Consider the following 16,205-nt stretch of genomic DNA (forward strand, 5'->3'; position numbering starts at 1 on the left):
GGGCGGGGCGGCCCCGGGGCAGGGGAACGGAGGAGAAGGCTGAGCTCCTGGACCCACCTAAAGCAGGGTCTGTCACCTGCTTCCCCACGTGGGCCCGCGCCTACCTGAGCGGCCACGGAGCTCGGAGGCCAGGGAACTAGTGACAAGGCGAGGAAGAGAAGACCCCACCCGGGGCCTCTGCGCCCTCACGGTGGTGGTGGTGGTGGTGGGGGGGACTAAGGTCCCGCCCCTACCGCCTCCCGGGTCCCTGCAAGCACCGACTCTTGTTTTTCTCTGGCTTAGACTCCTCGGCGCTCGGCCGGTGCCCCAAGCTAACCCCGTGTCTCCGTGGCCGCTCTCTGGCCTCAGCTATCTCGGGCAGAAGACCTGGCCGACGCCCACCCGCCTCCACGCCGCCCTCCTATTGTCCTCGCAGTCCGAGCTGGTGGAGGATCTGGCGGTGCCTTCCTGCCCGTGGCAGGTGGTGGCAACTCTGGACTCTGAGGACTCTCGAAGTCTGAGGCCCTGGCCCTGAGACCCCGAGGCCCCGCTGCTACGGACCCTGGCACGCCCAAAGTAAAGGATCTCACAAAATAAGGGCTATAACCACCAAGGAGGGTCCCACTTTGTACGTAGACTGAGGCTCAGCAAAAGGAGGAACTAACCCAAGTAACAGGTAGTCCAAGGTAGCATCTGGAAAAAAGGTAGGACATCCATTAGTGTCCCCATTCCATAGATGAAGAAACCAAAGGAATTCCTGCCCTGGGGCTCCTGGACAGGGTCAAGCCCTCCAGAACTGCCTGGTCTGTTAGAATCTAAGCAAATAAACACGAGGAAGAAGCAAATGATGGGCACTTGTACAGATTTTACTGGAAGTCAGGATACATGCAAAAGCCTCCTAAAAGCAAATACTTTCACCTACTTTGCCTCACTTGCCTGTCAAAGTCTCAAGTAACAGCTGCAATTCTCCCCATTTTACAGATCAAAAGCCTATCTCCATCTGTCCTCCAGGCAGCAGAGAGCTAAGGTGAAGCCCCAGGGCAAGACTGAGCAGGGTTTGTCCAGGCTTCTTCCATACCATAGCTTGGAAAGTTCCAGAGGGAAATTATAATTAATCATAAGAACTAATGATAACTAAGTAACATGTTTGGAACACTTATTTATTCCAGGTAGTTTCCTAAGTGTTTTATTTGCATTTACTCTGTTCAATCTGCACTATACCAGGAGATAGAGGCTATTCTTATTTCCCCCTTTTACAGGTTTAAAGGGGAACACAAAATCTTTACATAGTTTTAAAGTGGCAGAGCCAGGATCCAAGCCAGGAAGCTGATTCCCAAGCTTTCACTTTTCAGTGATCATAAGCCAGCCCTGAATGTGAGGCAAAGACATTCGCACTAGAGCACCCATTGCAACAGGCCGCCTGGTGTTTTCAGTCTCCCCACAGGTTCCTGGCATCCTGCACAACCCCTGATATGTAGACCTAATTTGCCAAACAACTGCTTGACTGCATGAGGCTGGAGTGCAGAGTGCCTCATGAGGGCTTGGTTGCAACCCTCTCCACTCTGCTGGGGATTTTTATCAGTGGTTTCAGATGAAACAGAGGAGATATGAAATGCTGACCAAATCTACTGCTGTCATGAGGTTGGAACAGCAAATTCTCTGGAAACCAGAGTAGATTCCAAAAGATCTCAACAGCCTTAGAGGCTGAGCTAGAACTAACAAGATAAGGTGCCACACGGAGTAACTCTTGCCCTTAGGTCTAATCCAGAGCCATTTCACAGAACTTACTATGACGATGGAAATATTATGGTAGCCACTAGCTAGCTGTGGCTACTGAGCACTTGAACTGTGATGAGTACAACTGAGAAACCATAAATTTAATTTTAGCACTTTAAATAGCCACATGGAGCGAGTGCCTGCTATATTGGATAGCGCAGTTGTGAATGATCAAGTGTCCAAAATATAGAAAGAATCTAGATTAAGATCAGTTTCAGTGGGAATAATTTAAACATTTTAGTTGACCTTGAGCTCAGTAATGCAATTGCGCGGAAAAGAAGGAAGGAAAGAAGGAAAGGGAAGATAGAGAAGGAAGAGACAGCAGGAGGGAGGAGAGAAGGGGGAAAGGGGAAGCGAATAAGGGACACTACGGAAACAGACACCAGTGATGAGGCGAGCTCTGTGTGGCCCGGACAGGGCACGGCGGGAACACAGGGCTTAGCTCTGGGGGCACATGTGTCACCCTAGCACATATCTGAAGGAGGAGGCCAGAATGTGGAGGACATGGCTATCACGTGATGTGATCAGTGATACAAGTAGTGCGACTATCTCCAGACATGCAGAAAGGGCATGAGACCTATTTCCCATTATTGAGATCTAATAAGAAAAATAAAACAACAACAACAACAACAACAACAAACATTGCATAGAAGTGAACCTGCACGGATCCTCTGAGAGATGGGTCCATCTCAAATCTCCTTTCTGTTCCCTTCAGCACATGTTCTACCCAAAACTTGACTCGTATGACTATAACTTTGCTAACTGAAGAAATACTACTCAAGTGTGAATATCCGGTGGCACAGTTTCAGCTCACTATAAATGGAATAGACTACCTTGGGATTAGTGAACACCTTGTCAATAAACATACTCAGAGAAAGATTGGTTCTTCTGAGAGGCTGACTCAGGAACCAGGTGATCCACAAGGTGAGAAATGGGCCAGTTCTATTGTGAAGGGAAAGATGAGATCAAGGCTGTGCTTCCAGATCATCATGCGGCTGGATGTACGGAACAAATTGATGGGGAGGCACCAGAGAGGAAGAGGACCATTGAGGAAGCACTAGACAGAAAACTGGGTGCCAGTGGGAGGGGAAAGCTAAGGATAGGTATGATGAGAAGGGGCACTGGCAGTAGGCTGGAAGTTGGGAGTTGCAGGTTCTAGTCCTGCCTTTTCCATTAATTCATTGTGTGCTCTCAGGTAAATCCTATCCCTTCGGTAAATCCCTTTCCTTCTCTCAATTTCATTGTCCCCATCTGTGAAACACAGAATGATGTCCAAAGTCCGTCTTAAGTCTAGATTCTTTAAATGACAAGGAGATAATGAAGAATAACTAGGATAATACATTAAAAGCCTTTATAAGCTTCAAAGTAACAGCATTGTTAGTCTTGTTACTGTTGTTATTTCAAAGGCAGTTTCTGTAGGACTTTGTGGCTAGACTAAGAGGAGGGGACAGGAAAATATCAAGTGGATAGCAAATGCAGGGGTAGGATGAAGGACAAGGACCTCTGAGTTTTAGGGAGGGTCAGTTAACACCAGCCCTTGCTTAAGACCTTTGAAGACAAACAATGCTCTGTGCCCAGTGGTCTGGTAAACAGCTTCCTCATTCCTTTCTGCCACACCCCATACTTGGTTAAAAGAAGCAACCAGGTCTAAGAAAAGTTAGACTGTTTTCCCCTCCTTTATTCCCCCTAGGATTGAGCCCAGGGTCTTGCATATGCAAAACACATGATCTGCCACTGAGCTACACCCCCAACCCTGTCTCCTCATCTTTTTTTTTTTAAGCGCTGTACTTGGTTTTTGTGGTAGCGGGGATCAAACTCAGGTCTTTTAGCTTGTGAGGAAGATGCTGGAACCACTGAGCTAAATCCCCAGCCCTTAAGTGCTATACTTGGGATTGAACCCAGAACTTTCATGCCCTGAGCAACATGTCCAGTCCTTTTTAATTTTTTATTTTGAGACATGGTTTTACTAATTTGCTAAGGTATACAGGCTGGGCTTGAACTTGTAATCCTTCTGCCTCAACTTCCTAGAGTGCTGGGGTTTAGGAATGCACTGCCCACAGCCCGGGATGGCTTCAAATGCAGGGCAATCCTCCTGCCTCAGCCTCTTGAGTACTGGGATTACAGGTGTGCACTACCATGTCTGGCTTCCCTCTTTTTAATGCTCACAAGTGAACCCTGATCTGGGCCTTTTCTTAAATAATAAGTATCATCATCTCATGAAAATAGCCAACATTATTAAACACTTAATACTTACTAAGCACTTACATAATTTCCGCACACTGAATGAGGACACCATGGAAATCCCTAATTTTCCTATAGTCATATGGTTTATAAGGGAGATTCCAATATAAATCTGTATGTTTTTCAAGGCTGAATTCCTGAAGACTTTCAGCACTTTATGATGTATTTTTGCAACAATACAAAGAGAAGAGCAAGATCAGTGAGGCCTTCAATTTGCAGCTGGGAAAACTGATGCTTAGAAAGGTCACTTGGACAAATTAGTAAAGCCTTCAATGGTGCAGTCTGATGCTCTTTCTATGTCTAGGAGCTTTATTCTCTCTACACTTCCCAGGGCGCCCTCCCCAGTCTTGCTGGGCCTGATGGGTAGGGACTTGCCCAGCCTACTTAAGGGAAGAACTTTACTTGTCCTTTGGTGGGGGGGGGTGCGGGGGTGGATTTCTGCAAGGTGAAAGTTAATTCCCACCCACCACAAACACAACATGCACACCCCCTGCCTAGGGCCTTGTGTGACAACACTGAAGGTTTACACAGTGAGTCATGTGAGCTGACCTGCCACAGTCACCCAAGCACAAGGTGCTAAGCTTAGTTTAGAAGGGTGGAAAAGTAGGCCAAATGTTCTCATCCCTGGGAGCATTGTTCAGTTGCCTCTTGTGCCCCCTACTCTTTTCACACCAAAATACTACATATATTTGGGAAATACTTTGCTCAACCTTGGGGACAAAGGACATGTGCATCCTTCAGAAGAAATAAAACAGTGAGTACAAGGGAACACCATCATTCTTTAGTATCTGCGGGGGATCAGTTCCAGGAATCCCCATGATGGATAACAAAATCTATGGATGCTCAAGACCCTTATATAAAATGGTACAGGGGCCAGGGATTTAGCTCAGTGGCACCGCACCTGTCTGGCAAGCACAACATCCTGAGTTTGATTCCCGGTACCAAAAATAAAAAATAAATGGTATAGTATTTGCATATAACATATGTACGTTCTCTTTTATACTTTAAGCTATCTCTGGATTACTTATAATACCTAATACAGTACTAAATGCTATGTAAGTAACATTTATTAATTTTTGAGACAAGATCTTGCTAGATATTTCAGGCTGGCCTTGAACATAATATGTAGCCTAGGCTGGCCTCAAACTGGTAGCCGTCCTCCTGCCTCACCCTCCCAAGTGCTGGGAATTACAGGTGTGAACCACCACACCTGGCTAATAACTGTTATACTTTATTGTTTAGGGAATGATCACAAGAAAAAAGTGTGTACATGATCGTTACAGATGCAGTTTTTCCTTCTTCCTTCCTTCCTTCCTTCTTTCCCTCCTTCCTTCCTTCCTTCCTTCGATCCACCCTTCCTTCCTTTTTTTTTTGACCCTTGCTTGCTTGAATCCACAGATGTGGAAGCCCCTAGTGTGGAGTGTTGACACACAATGATTAATTCAAGAAGAAAAGCACTGAAAGAGTTGGGACTGGAGTTGTGTCCTTAAGAGTAAGTTCAGTATGCAGGAGGGGGAGAAGGGCTCCTTCAGCTACACAAATGCACATTCTTAGAGCTTAATTATATGGGTACTCCATGTACCAGGCATCGGGGAGCCATGAAGTACTCTACAGCTTTGAAGAAAGACTGAGTTTGAATCCAGGCTCTGACCCTTCCCAGAAGTTTGACCTTGGGCAAGTCACTCAACTTCTGTGCTCCAGGTATTATTATTCCCCACTATTTACTCTTCCTCTTCTCAGTAAGATTTGCATTCTAGCCAATTTCCATGTGAATTGAGTACCCTCCAGAGGAAAGAGTGCACTTCCCCGGCCCATGGCCAAGCTTGACCACATACTTACTTGGGCTAATGAAATATTAGCTGGAGATATATGCCAGTCCTAAGCAAAAACTTCAAGAGCCATTGCATGTGTCAGTGTAAAATCTTACTCTCATTTCTGCCACTGGAAATCTGTGTCCTGGATAGGAGCTGTGCCTTCAGCCTAGATCTAGGAATGAAAACATACAGAGCAGAGCTGTAGCCAACCCACAATGGCCCCACTGCTACTGATGTGCAACATAAAGAAAAAAGTGGGTTGTATGCCACTGAGGGTTTAGAGTTGTTTGTTATACTATTATAACTTAGTAAATGCTATTGGGTGCGCCCTTCTGCAATGTAGTACCTACCTCAGAGTACACTTGGGAGGACTGAATAGGTTACCTCATGAAAAATGTGTAACCATTTTATCAGAGATTTGTATTAATGATTACTTTGCCCACACATGTACGGAAGTTTGATAAACAACAGAAATGGTGTTTACAGAAAAGTAACAAAAGATGGGATAGGGGGTTGAATAAGCCCCCTCATGTCATATCCCCCTAGAGACTCAAAATATTGTATGAATGTATTTGGAAATACAGTCTTGGTGCTGGGGATGTAGCTCAGTGGCACTGCACCTGCCTTGTAAGCGCAAGGTTATAAATTCAATTCCCAGTACCAAAAAAAAAAAGTCAGGTGTGGTGGCATACTCCTATAATCTCAGCACTTGGAAGGCTGAGGCAGGAGGATCGTTGTGAGTTCGAGACCAGTCTGGGCTACACAGTGAGTTCCAGGGCAGTCTGAACTACATAGGAAATACAGTTTTTGCAGATATAATAATCAGTTAAAGATTTCAAGAATAACTCATCCTGAATTTAGAATAGGCCCAAAATCCAGTAACAGAAGTCCTTAGAAGATGAGGAGAAGACACATGAAGAAAGGGAAGAAGACAAAGTGAAGATGGAAGTGATGCTTAGAGAGTTATATCTACAAGCTAAGGAATGCCAAGATTTCTGGCAACAACAGAAGCCATGAGTGAGTTTGGATGTTTGCTCCTTCAGAAGGAACTAGCTCTGCTGACACTTTGACTTCTGGTCTCCTGAACTGTGAGAAAATAAATATCTATTGTTTTAAGTCACCTAGTTTATGGTAATTTGTGATGGCCATCCTGGGAAAGTAGTACAGATGGATTATTTTAAAAATAATATTGAACAATTGGTTATTCATTTGGAAAAAAATAAAATGGATTTCTGCTTTATAGCATGCATGAAAATAACCTTTGATTAAAGATCTAACTTTGAGAAGGATAGGGTAAAGGTAATAAGGGAAAATAAAAAAATGAGAAAATGAAAAAATGGAAATAAAGTATTTGTAAATAGGGAAGGGAGGAGGGGGTGAAGGGAGGGCAGGGATAAGGGGGAAAATGAGAACCAAGACCTGTCATGCAGAGGTACAAGATCCCAATGATGAATGTAACTGTTCTGTATGCCTAAAATGTACCAATAAACTCAATGAGAAAAAAAAAGATCTAACTTTGAAAAGAAAAATTTTAAATGTTTTAGAAACAACTAAATAAATTTATATTCAGGATAACTACACTGGAAAATATTTACTCAATATGACAGCAAAAAAAAAAAAAATCACAACTTCTATGATTCCAAACTTTCTAGAGACACAGAATAACAATAGGGTGGGTAGAAGGAGAGAATGATGATAAGAAATTGACTCACATGGTAGGGAAGCTGAACAATCCCAAGATCTTCAGTCAGCAAACTGCAAACCTAGGAGACCCAGTGGTTTTATTCCAGCCTGAGTCTGAATGCTTGATAACAAGGACAGCCAATGGTGTAAATTTTAGCCCAAGTCAAAATTCAAAGGCAATAGAAGATGAGTGTCCCAGCTCAAAGACAGTCAGAAGAGAGAAAAAATTTTCCCTTACTCTACCTTTTTGTTCCATTCAGGCCTTCAGTAGATTGGATAGGGCCACCAACACTGGGGAGAACAGTCTGCTTTACTTAATCTGTAGATTTTTATATTCATTTCAAGCCAGGAATGGTGGCACGTACCTGTAATTCCAGCAGTTAGGAGGCTGAGGCAAGCCTGGGCTACATACTGAACTCAAAGACCAGCTTAAACTACATAGTAAGAATTTATCTCAACAAAGCAAAACAAAATAAAATGTTAACTTCACCCAGAAACAATATCACAGACATATCTAAAAATAATGTTCACTGCCTGCCTTGTAAGCACAAGGACCCAAGTTCGATCCCAGGTACCAAAAAAAAAAAAAAAATTTTTTTTTTAAAAATAATATTCAGGGCCAGGGATTTAGCTCACACCTACCTCACAAGCACAAGGTCCTGAGTTTGATCCCAGGAACTGCAAAAAAAAATAAAAATAAATTAATAATAATAATAATAATAATAATAACAATAATAATAATGTTCAACCAAATATCTAGTCATCCTATGGCCCAGTCAAGTTGACATACAAAATCAACCATCACACAAATAAAAAAATGAAAAGACTAACATAGTGAACTACATTAAATGTATAAATTCTGTGCATCAAAAATCACCATAAAGAGAAAAGATAAACTAGGCATAGTACTGCATACCTATAATCCAAGCTACTCAGGAGGCTGAAGCAGGAGGCTAAAGAGTTCTCAAGCTCTGAGTTTAAAGCCAGCATGTGCAACATAATAAGACCTTGTCTCAAAATAAAAACAAAAGATTATTGAGAGGAAATCTCTGCAATGCTTAAGGCTGACAAAATATGAGAACCCTTGGTGGCACATGACTGTAACCCCAGCACTCAAGAGTTTGAGACAGGAACAAAAAAAAAGAGTTTGAGACGTGAGGATCATGAATTTGAGTCCAGCCTGAGCTACATGGCAAGACCTTGTCTCAAAAAACAAAGGAAAAGAAAAGAAGAGACTTCAAAGTATATAAAGAATTCCTAACAATCAATATTAGACAAATGGACAAAATATGAATAAGGTGAATAAGAAATTCACAGAACTAGAAATATAAATGTCTATTTATTGATTAGATCTAAAGAGTACCTCAGGGATGCGGATTTAGCTCAGTGATATTGTGCAAGGTCCTGAGTTCGGTCTCCAGTACCAAAAATAAATAAATAGATAGACAGATACATAGATAGATAGATAGATACACAGATACATAGATAAAATAAGTCCCTTAAAAGTCTCAATGTTCAGAGGTGGAACTTTCAGTAGGTGAATGGATCATGACAGCTCTAGCTTCATCAATGGATTAATCCATTGATAAGGTCATAATTTAATGGCATTAATGGGAGGTAACAGAAATTAAGAAAATAGGGCCTAGTTGAAGGGAGTGGGTCGGGGGCATGACCTTGAGGACCATATCTTGTCCCTGGTCCCACCCTCTCTCGTTCTTTTTCTGCTTTTTGGCTGTTGTGAGGTAAGCATTTTCTTTCACCGAGCCCCTCCACCATAATGTTTCTGCCTATCCAAGCACCTAAAAGCAATGGAACCACCCACCCACCATGAACTCAAAGCTCTGAAACCATGAGCAAAATAAACCTTTCCTTTTCTCAGGTATTTTGTCATAAAGATGGAAATCTGAAAACGATGGCCAATAAGTATATAAAATGCTCTACCTCACTAGTTATAAACTCACGATTTTTTTATAAAGTAGAAGATGTGTAGGCCTCTGACTCAGTAATTCTATTCCTTTTGTTTGTTTGTTTTGTTTTTTGAGACAGGGTCTCACTATGTAGCCCAGGTTGGTCTCGAACTCACAGCAATCCTCCTGCCTCAGCCTCCCAGTGCTGGGATTACAGGCATGCACCACCACGCCTGGCTTCTATTCCTTGATATGAAACCCAGGGAAAGTTGGGGGTGTAATTCACTGGTAAATTACATGCTTAGCATGCAGAAAGCCCTGGGTTCTGGTGCCAGAACTACCAAAACAAAACAAAAACAAAAACAATCCTATTCAAAATACAATCTATACTTTGGTGACCTGATTAATTCTCCCAAAGCACAGTCACAAACTGGACCACCACCAGCTCCTGAGAAAATCCAAACTCCATAGCTCAGGATGAGGCCCTTTCTGGTGTGTCTCTATTTCTTACTTTCAATTCTTTCTACTTTTTTTCTGTCTTGCGGGGTGGGTATCAAACCCAGGGCCTCACCCATCCCATCACTAGGCAATGCCTCCAGCCTTTTGCTCCTACCTCTTTTGAACTGATCCTTACTGTTCTCTCCACTCCTATATATCCCTGTAGCTGATCTCAGCAGCTACGTCTCATTCTAATTCCCCTTTTAAAAAAAAATAACACTCCCTCCCTTTTCTTAGGGAACTCTTCTTTTTGCTTATACACAGAACCCTGTATCCTCCAGTAGGATCGTTAAGGCCACTAGGATCAATTCAAGTGGTCTAAACCAACCACATTACAACTGTCTCTCGGCCTTTTCTCCTAAAGTTGCTTTCCTCTGACCTCCTATAATTCCTACCTGGACCTCTCCTAGAGAGCACAGCACTTCCTACCTTGTTATATGTCATTCTCACATTCTCTGTGTGATGGGCTCAACTGTTACTTTCTCCAAGTGCTCAATTTTAACAAAGAAATACTGACTACCTCTTTGGTTCAGACCTTATGCTATGCTCTGGGGATACAGAGCTATATAAAACATAGTCCCTTGTTGGATGTTTGGATGAATGAAAATGTTCCTCTGAGCCTTGTCCAGTGTATCACAGGAGATGTGAGGAAGAGAAAATGAGATATAAGATTCAAAATCATTAGTCTGCCCTACAAGGTCTCCTAGTGTGGCTCTAGCTTTGTCTACCCTTCACACTTATCTCCAGCCAAACCAAACCATAGTACCGGAACAACCTGGTTGTTCCCACTGTGTGCATTGCCAGGCTATGTACTTTTTAAGTCTCTCTTCCTATTTTCCCCTTCCATCTGGGCATTTTGCATTCTCTGTTTCATTTTGCTCTTTCATTTTTACCTCAACTCTCCCTTGTTCCTCTCTTCTCTCCCTTTTCCTTCTTTTCACTCTTGCTGAGCCTTCTTTTGACAATTCCCTCTACCCCACCCTTTCCTCTGAATTTTGCCCTTTTATTTCCTGACATTCCTCTCACTCTGCTAGGGACCTGCCAGTGCCACCCATGAGTGTGCACAGTCCCTCTCTGTGTGCGAAAAAGATGAGACAAGACAAATCCAAACCAAACATCTTCTACATCACAGCGCATCGCCTCAAAGTGGGGTGGAAAAGAGGGGAAGTAGCAGAGGGGGAGGGAACCTGACAGCAGAGAAAAGGCTGCCTAGCGACTGCTGAATCCTCAGAGAGCAGAGTGCCAGTTATCTACCTCCAGCCCAATCTGGCTCCTCCCTTTCCGCCCTCTGAGTAAAGAATTAGGAAAAACCAGAGCTGGAAAAATCCCTGACATTCATATATTCTGGCTCCACAATTTTGCAGCTGAAACAGAGTCAGAGAAAAGAGAAGCTTCTAGTTTATGCCACTCAGCCAGTCAGTGGTTTAGCAAGGACTGGAATCCCAGGTTTCCTGTACCCCAGGCCAGTGAGCATCCTTTTTTGTACAATCCACACTGCCTTCCTTTACTCTAAGCACTTCTCTCCCTTTACCTTGACCTGTGCCACACAAGGCCTCGGATTGCATCCAAGGATTCTCCACCTCCCCTAGTGACTACATGGGCCAGTAAAGTGGAGGCAGAAGGGACAAAACACATCAGAAGGTCTGGCCCTAAATCCCAGGAACATATGTTGGTGGCAGGGACGGTGAAAATGTCGATCTGATCTGGAGGAGGACCAGTCTCCTCTTTGGAGAGACCCACACTCAGCAGCCTGAGTTAAAGGACATTCTGTTTCAGCAGGCCATCCTGACAGAACCCCTCATGACCCTCCCAACCTAGCTTGCAGGCCCTACCTCATCCTGCCAACCTTGGACTGAAAGCAGAGGCCACCCAGGGGCAGGATGGCCCATGGCTGCTGGTGGAGGCAGCTGGCTAGAGGCAGAGAGGGGGAGAGTTTCCAGCGGCTCCACTTTCAGTCTGTCTCCTCTTTTCTACAAAGAGCCACTGTCTGAGCACAGAGGGACCCTGGAAGGAGGCCTCCCAAGGTGCTCAGCAACAGGGCCGGGTTTCATCATGCTGGGCCTCTAGGCCAAGTAAACATCAGGGTAGGAACAGGCCCAGCAGCTTCTGCAGATCAACTCCTGGCTCCAGTCAGCTCAGTGGCATCTTCACCCAGGGCTTCCCTGAGAGAATAAGGAGGTCTAAGGTCATTTATAAGGCGCAGAAATGGAAAGTCAGAGATGAGGAACCGATTCCGCCCTATTCACTTCCCATTGCTTAAGTCACAGACGACCACATTATACTCTTCTTAAAGTGCAGGAGTTTCACAGGAAATTTTAGTTCAGGGAAGGGAGAGAGCTATGTGAGCTGGAGTAATCAGGGAAGACTTCCTGAAGGAAGTATGATTTGAGCTTAGCCCCCATGTTTAGTAGACTCTCCACAGATGGACAGTAAGAAGAAAGGCTTTTCAGGCAGCATGCACAATGCTCACAAGGTATAGTGTCTGGAAACCAGGAGCATTTGGGGTCACTGAAGAGCTCTATTAGGCTAGGGTAGATGATTCACAGAGGAAAGGATGGGAAATAAGTTTGGCTAGGAATTAAACTAAGATTAGTCTTAGCTAAGTTGAGAAGTCATGGATAGAGCAGTACTGGGGTGAAAGCAAAAGTTTAGAAGATAGTCTTCTGGTTTTGAAATGCTGTATATTGAGGCCCAGTTTTTTGGATAGTGCTGGGATTGTTATGGCCTCTCTCTGTGGCTTGGGTTCTTCATCTTTAACATAAAGGATTCTGGGACTAGGGATTAGTTTAGTGCATCCTTAGCATGTGCAAGACCCTAGGTTTAATCCCCAGAACCAAAAAGATAATAAAAGAGTTAGATCACAGAATCTTGAAGCCCTTATCCATCTCTAAAACTCAAGGACTCTGAGGAAACACAGACTGTGCAGAATGAAAAGGGGAGATCAAGCGGTCAGGGAAGCTGGGCGTGTATCTCAATGGCACAGCACCTGCCTGGCAAGTGCAAGGTCCTGAGTTCAATCCCCAGTACCAAAAGGAAAAACAAAAGAAGACAAATGAGGTTGGGAAGGTAGTTTGCAAGCTCTGGCTGAACCACATGTAACCCTGGGCTACATTTCTGCAGAGAATCTCCTACCCGGAGCTGTGGGAAGCCAATACCACCATCACCACCACTGCCAGGCACTGAGCTGCATTCATCCATTCACTCGTTCACTCATTCATTCACTGAGATAGGGTCTCACTATGTAGTTTAGGTTGGCCTTGAACCCACTATGCAGCCTAGACTGCCTCAAACTCATGGTGATACTCCTATGTCAGCCTCCTTATTTGGCAGTGCTAGGGATGGAACCCAGGGTCTCTCCCATGCTAGGCAAGCACTCTTATCACTGAGCTGTGTCCCCCAGCCCTGAGCCACTTTTTTAAAACTTCAGTTTTATGGATAGGAAATGCATATACACACTGCAAAAATTAAGTTATAAAATTCATGCATAGTAAAAATAACTTTTACTTACTGGGCTTTTGGCTAAGATCAAGTATAAAAATAAGTCTCCTTCATTCCCTTATTTCTAGCCACTCATTTCTTTCTTGCACTGTTATCAGTCTCTTGAGTATCCTTTTGGAGACAATCTATGCCCATATAAGGCTATGCCTACATGAGGATTCTCTAGATTCTTGCTGGGTGCAGTGGCATATGCCTATAATCATAGCTACTTAGGAGGCTGAGGCAAGTGGATTTCAAACTTGAGGCCAGTTTAGACCCTGTCTCAAAATAAAAAATAAAAAGGTCTGGGATGTAGCTCAGCAATCCCTGGATTTAACTTCCAATACAAAAAAAAAAGAAAGAGAAAAAGAAAAGATTTTATAGATTATTTTTCTTCGAAGAAATAAGAGGATAGTAAACACAGTGTTCCAAGTTTTTTTAAACTTGGAAATTCTGGAGATCTTTTTATATAAGTATATAGCTCAGTGGTAGAATACATCTTAGCATGCCCAAGACCCTGGCTTCCATCCTCAGCACAAAAATAAAACTCTGCCTCAATCTTTGTATGGCAGAACTATGATTTATTAGTCTCATACTGATAGATATTTAGGGTGTTTCTTTTCTATTATAAACAATATATCAGTACATACCCTGTACATATATCATTCAGCATATGCAGAAATATGTCCCCAGGATACAATCCTAGAACAGAAATTATATGCTAAGATCTTTTGTATGACTTAATACAACAACAGTTTAAGACAATCATAATTATGCTGATTATGAAAATGAGAAAATCAAGGCACAAAAAGATTTAACAACTTGGTCAAAATCATATAGCTCTCACACAGTAGAACTGAGATTCCAAGAGGGTCTGTCTGACAACACAATCATTCCACCAGTGATTCTCACACATTACCATCACCTAGAGGGCTTGTTAAAATATAGATGGCTGCATGTGACCCCAAGAAGTTTTCTTGTTTGTTTTGAAATAGGCATTTGCTATGTAGCCCAGGTTGTCTCAAACTCAAAATCCTTTTGGATGCTGGGATAATAGTGCGCACTTCCTGGCCTAGCTACCCTAAGAGTTTCTAATTCAATTCATCAACAGTGGGGCCAGAGAATTTGTATCCTTGATTTTTTTTTTCTTTTCAGTTGTGCTGGGGATTGAACCAAGACCACAAGAATGCTACACAGGTGCTCTATCTATCACTGAGCTACAACCTCAGCTTAAGAATTTGTATCTTAAAGCTGGATGTGGTGGCACACACCTGTAATCCCAGCACTTGGGAGGCTGAGGCAGGATGATTACTGTGAGTTCAAGACCAGCCTGAGCTACATAGTGAGTTCCAGGTCAGTCTCAACTACATACTGAGACCCTGTCTCAAAAAACAAAAAAGAACATGATCCCAACAATGAATGTAACTGTACCGTATCCCTAAAATGTACCAATAAACTCAATAAAATTAAAAAAAAAAAGAATTTGTATCTTAATTAGTTGTCAGGTGATCCTGATACTGCTGATCAAGGAACCACACTTTGAGAAGCATTGCTCTCTACTACTTTTCTATGTTACCTGTGCAGCCTAGAATGAAAGCAGTTGGCACTCAGCACCTGTCCCTGAAGGGACCATAGTTGAGGGGTACAAGACTTTATGGAGCCCATGAGTCTACACTCCAGGAGGAAAGGGTGAGAGTTCTAGCACAGTATCTGGCACATGGTTCTCAATAAATAGTTTTTGAATTAATGTATAAATCAATGAGGTGTGAAGTACTGTATGTAACTTGTTGCAGCCTCTTTCTCCAGCCTTTTGGGAAGCTCCATAGTCTACACTGGCTAAGATCATGCTATGAGAACTATGAGAAAGAAGAAGATCATGCTATGAGAGCCCTTGAGATTGAAGCCGTTCAATTCTTCCCATTCCCCCCTTGGCTTATGATGAAATCAATGAGGCAGCCAAGCCCCTGTTATTAATGAAGAGAGAATATCTTAGTATGCTAGAGTTCAACTGAAATAAGTTAGTCCAATGCTCTCATTTTATTATTATTAATAGCAACAGACATAACTCATAGCTCATCTATCTAAGTGAAATGTTTACTTTGGAAAAAAAAAAAATCCCTCAGCTGGGGATTTAGCTCAGTGGTTCCGCTGCCTGCCTTGCAAGCAGAAGGACCCAAGTTCGGTCCCTGGTACAAAAAAAAGAAAGAAAAAAGAATCCCTCTAACAAGAATTTCCTTCCCCTTTATTCTGGTACAGAGCCTCTTTTTGCAGAGTGGAAGGCTTTCCATGGGTTTGGTTGACTCACACACACACACACACACACACACACAATGGGGACAATTTACATTTTGGAGATTGGAGGTGTGTAGGATGCTCTTTCTGCAGAGCAGCAGCACCAAGAGGGATTTCCCACAGATATAGAGGAACAAAAGGTTTGTAAGGTAGCTGGGTATGGTGGTTCACACCTGTAATCTTAGCACTGAGGGAGGCTGAGGCAAATTCAAGTCCTGCCAGGACAATTTAGTGAGATCCTGTTTCAAAATTTTTTTAAAAAATTTAAAAGCTGGGGATAGAGTTCAGTGTGAACACTGTGAGCTCAATCCCTAATACAGAAAAAGAAAAAGAAAAAAAAGCTTGCAAGTTTATACATTTTTGTCCTGAGGCACCCAAGCCAACTCCTCCAGGTACTAACTCTGATAAAGAATTAGAGCCCTAAACGGGGGGGGGGGATTTAGTTCAGCGGTTTGGTGGCCTGCCTCACAAGTGCAAGGACCCAAGTTCGATCCCCATCCCCGGTACCAAAAAAAAAGAAAGAAAAAAAAAAGAATTA

General features: G+C 43.1%; 1 protein-coding gene across 1 annotated transcript in view; it reads right to left on the minus strand.

The window, feature by feature from the left end:
- Epb41l1 (erythrocyte membrane protein band 4.1 like 1) overlaps positions 1-183 on the minus strand; it is a 129,757-nt gene extending 129,574 nt beyond the window's left edge. Inside the window, exon 1 of the mRNA XM_019209926.2 lies at positions 105-183. The gene's annotated coding sequence lies outside the window, so the exon portion shown is untranslated. The remainder of the gene's footprint in view (positions 1-104) is intronic.
- Between the last annotated feature and the right edge of the window lie 16,022 nt (positions 184-16,205).

The sequence above is a fragment of the Fukomys damarensis genome, unplaced genomic scaffold, assembly GCF_012274545.1.
Source record: "Fukomys damarensis isolate Sample0158 unplaced genomic scaffold, DMR_v1.0_HiC HiC_scaffold_22, whole genome shotgun sequence".
In the NCBI taxonomy this organism is placed as follows: Eukaryota; Metazoa; Chordata; class Mammalia; order Rodentia; family Bathyergidae; genus Fukomys; species Fukomys damarensis.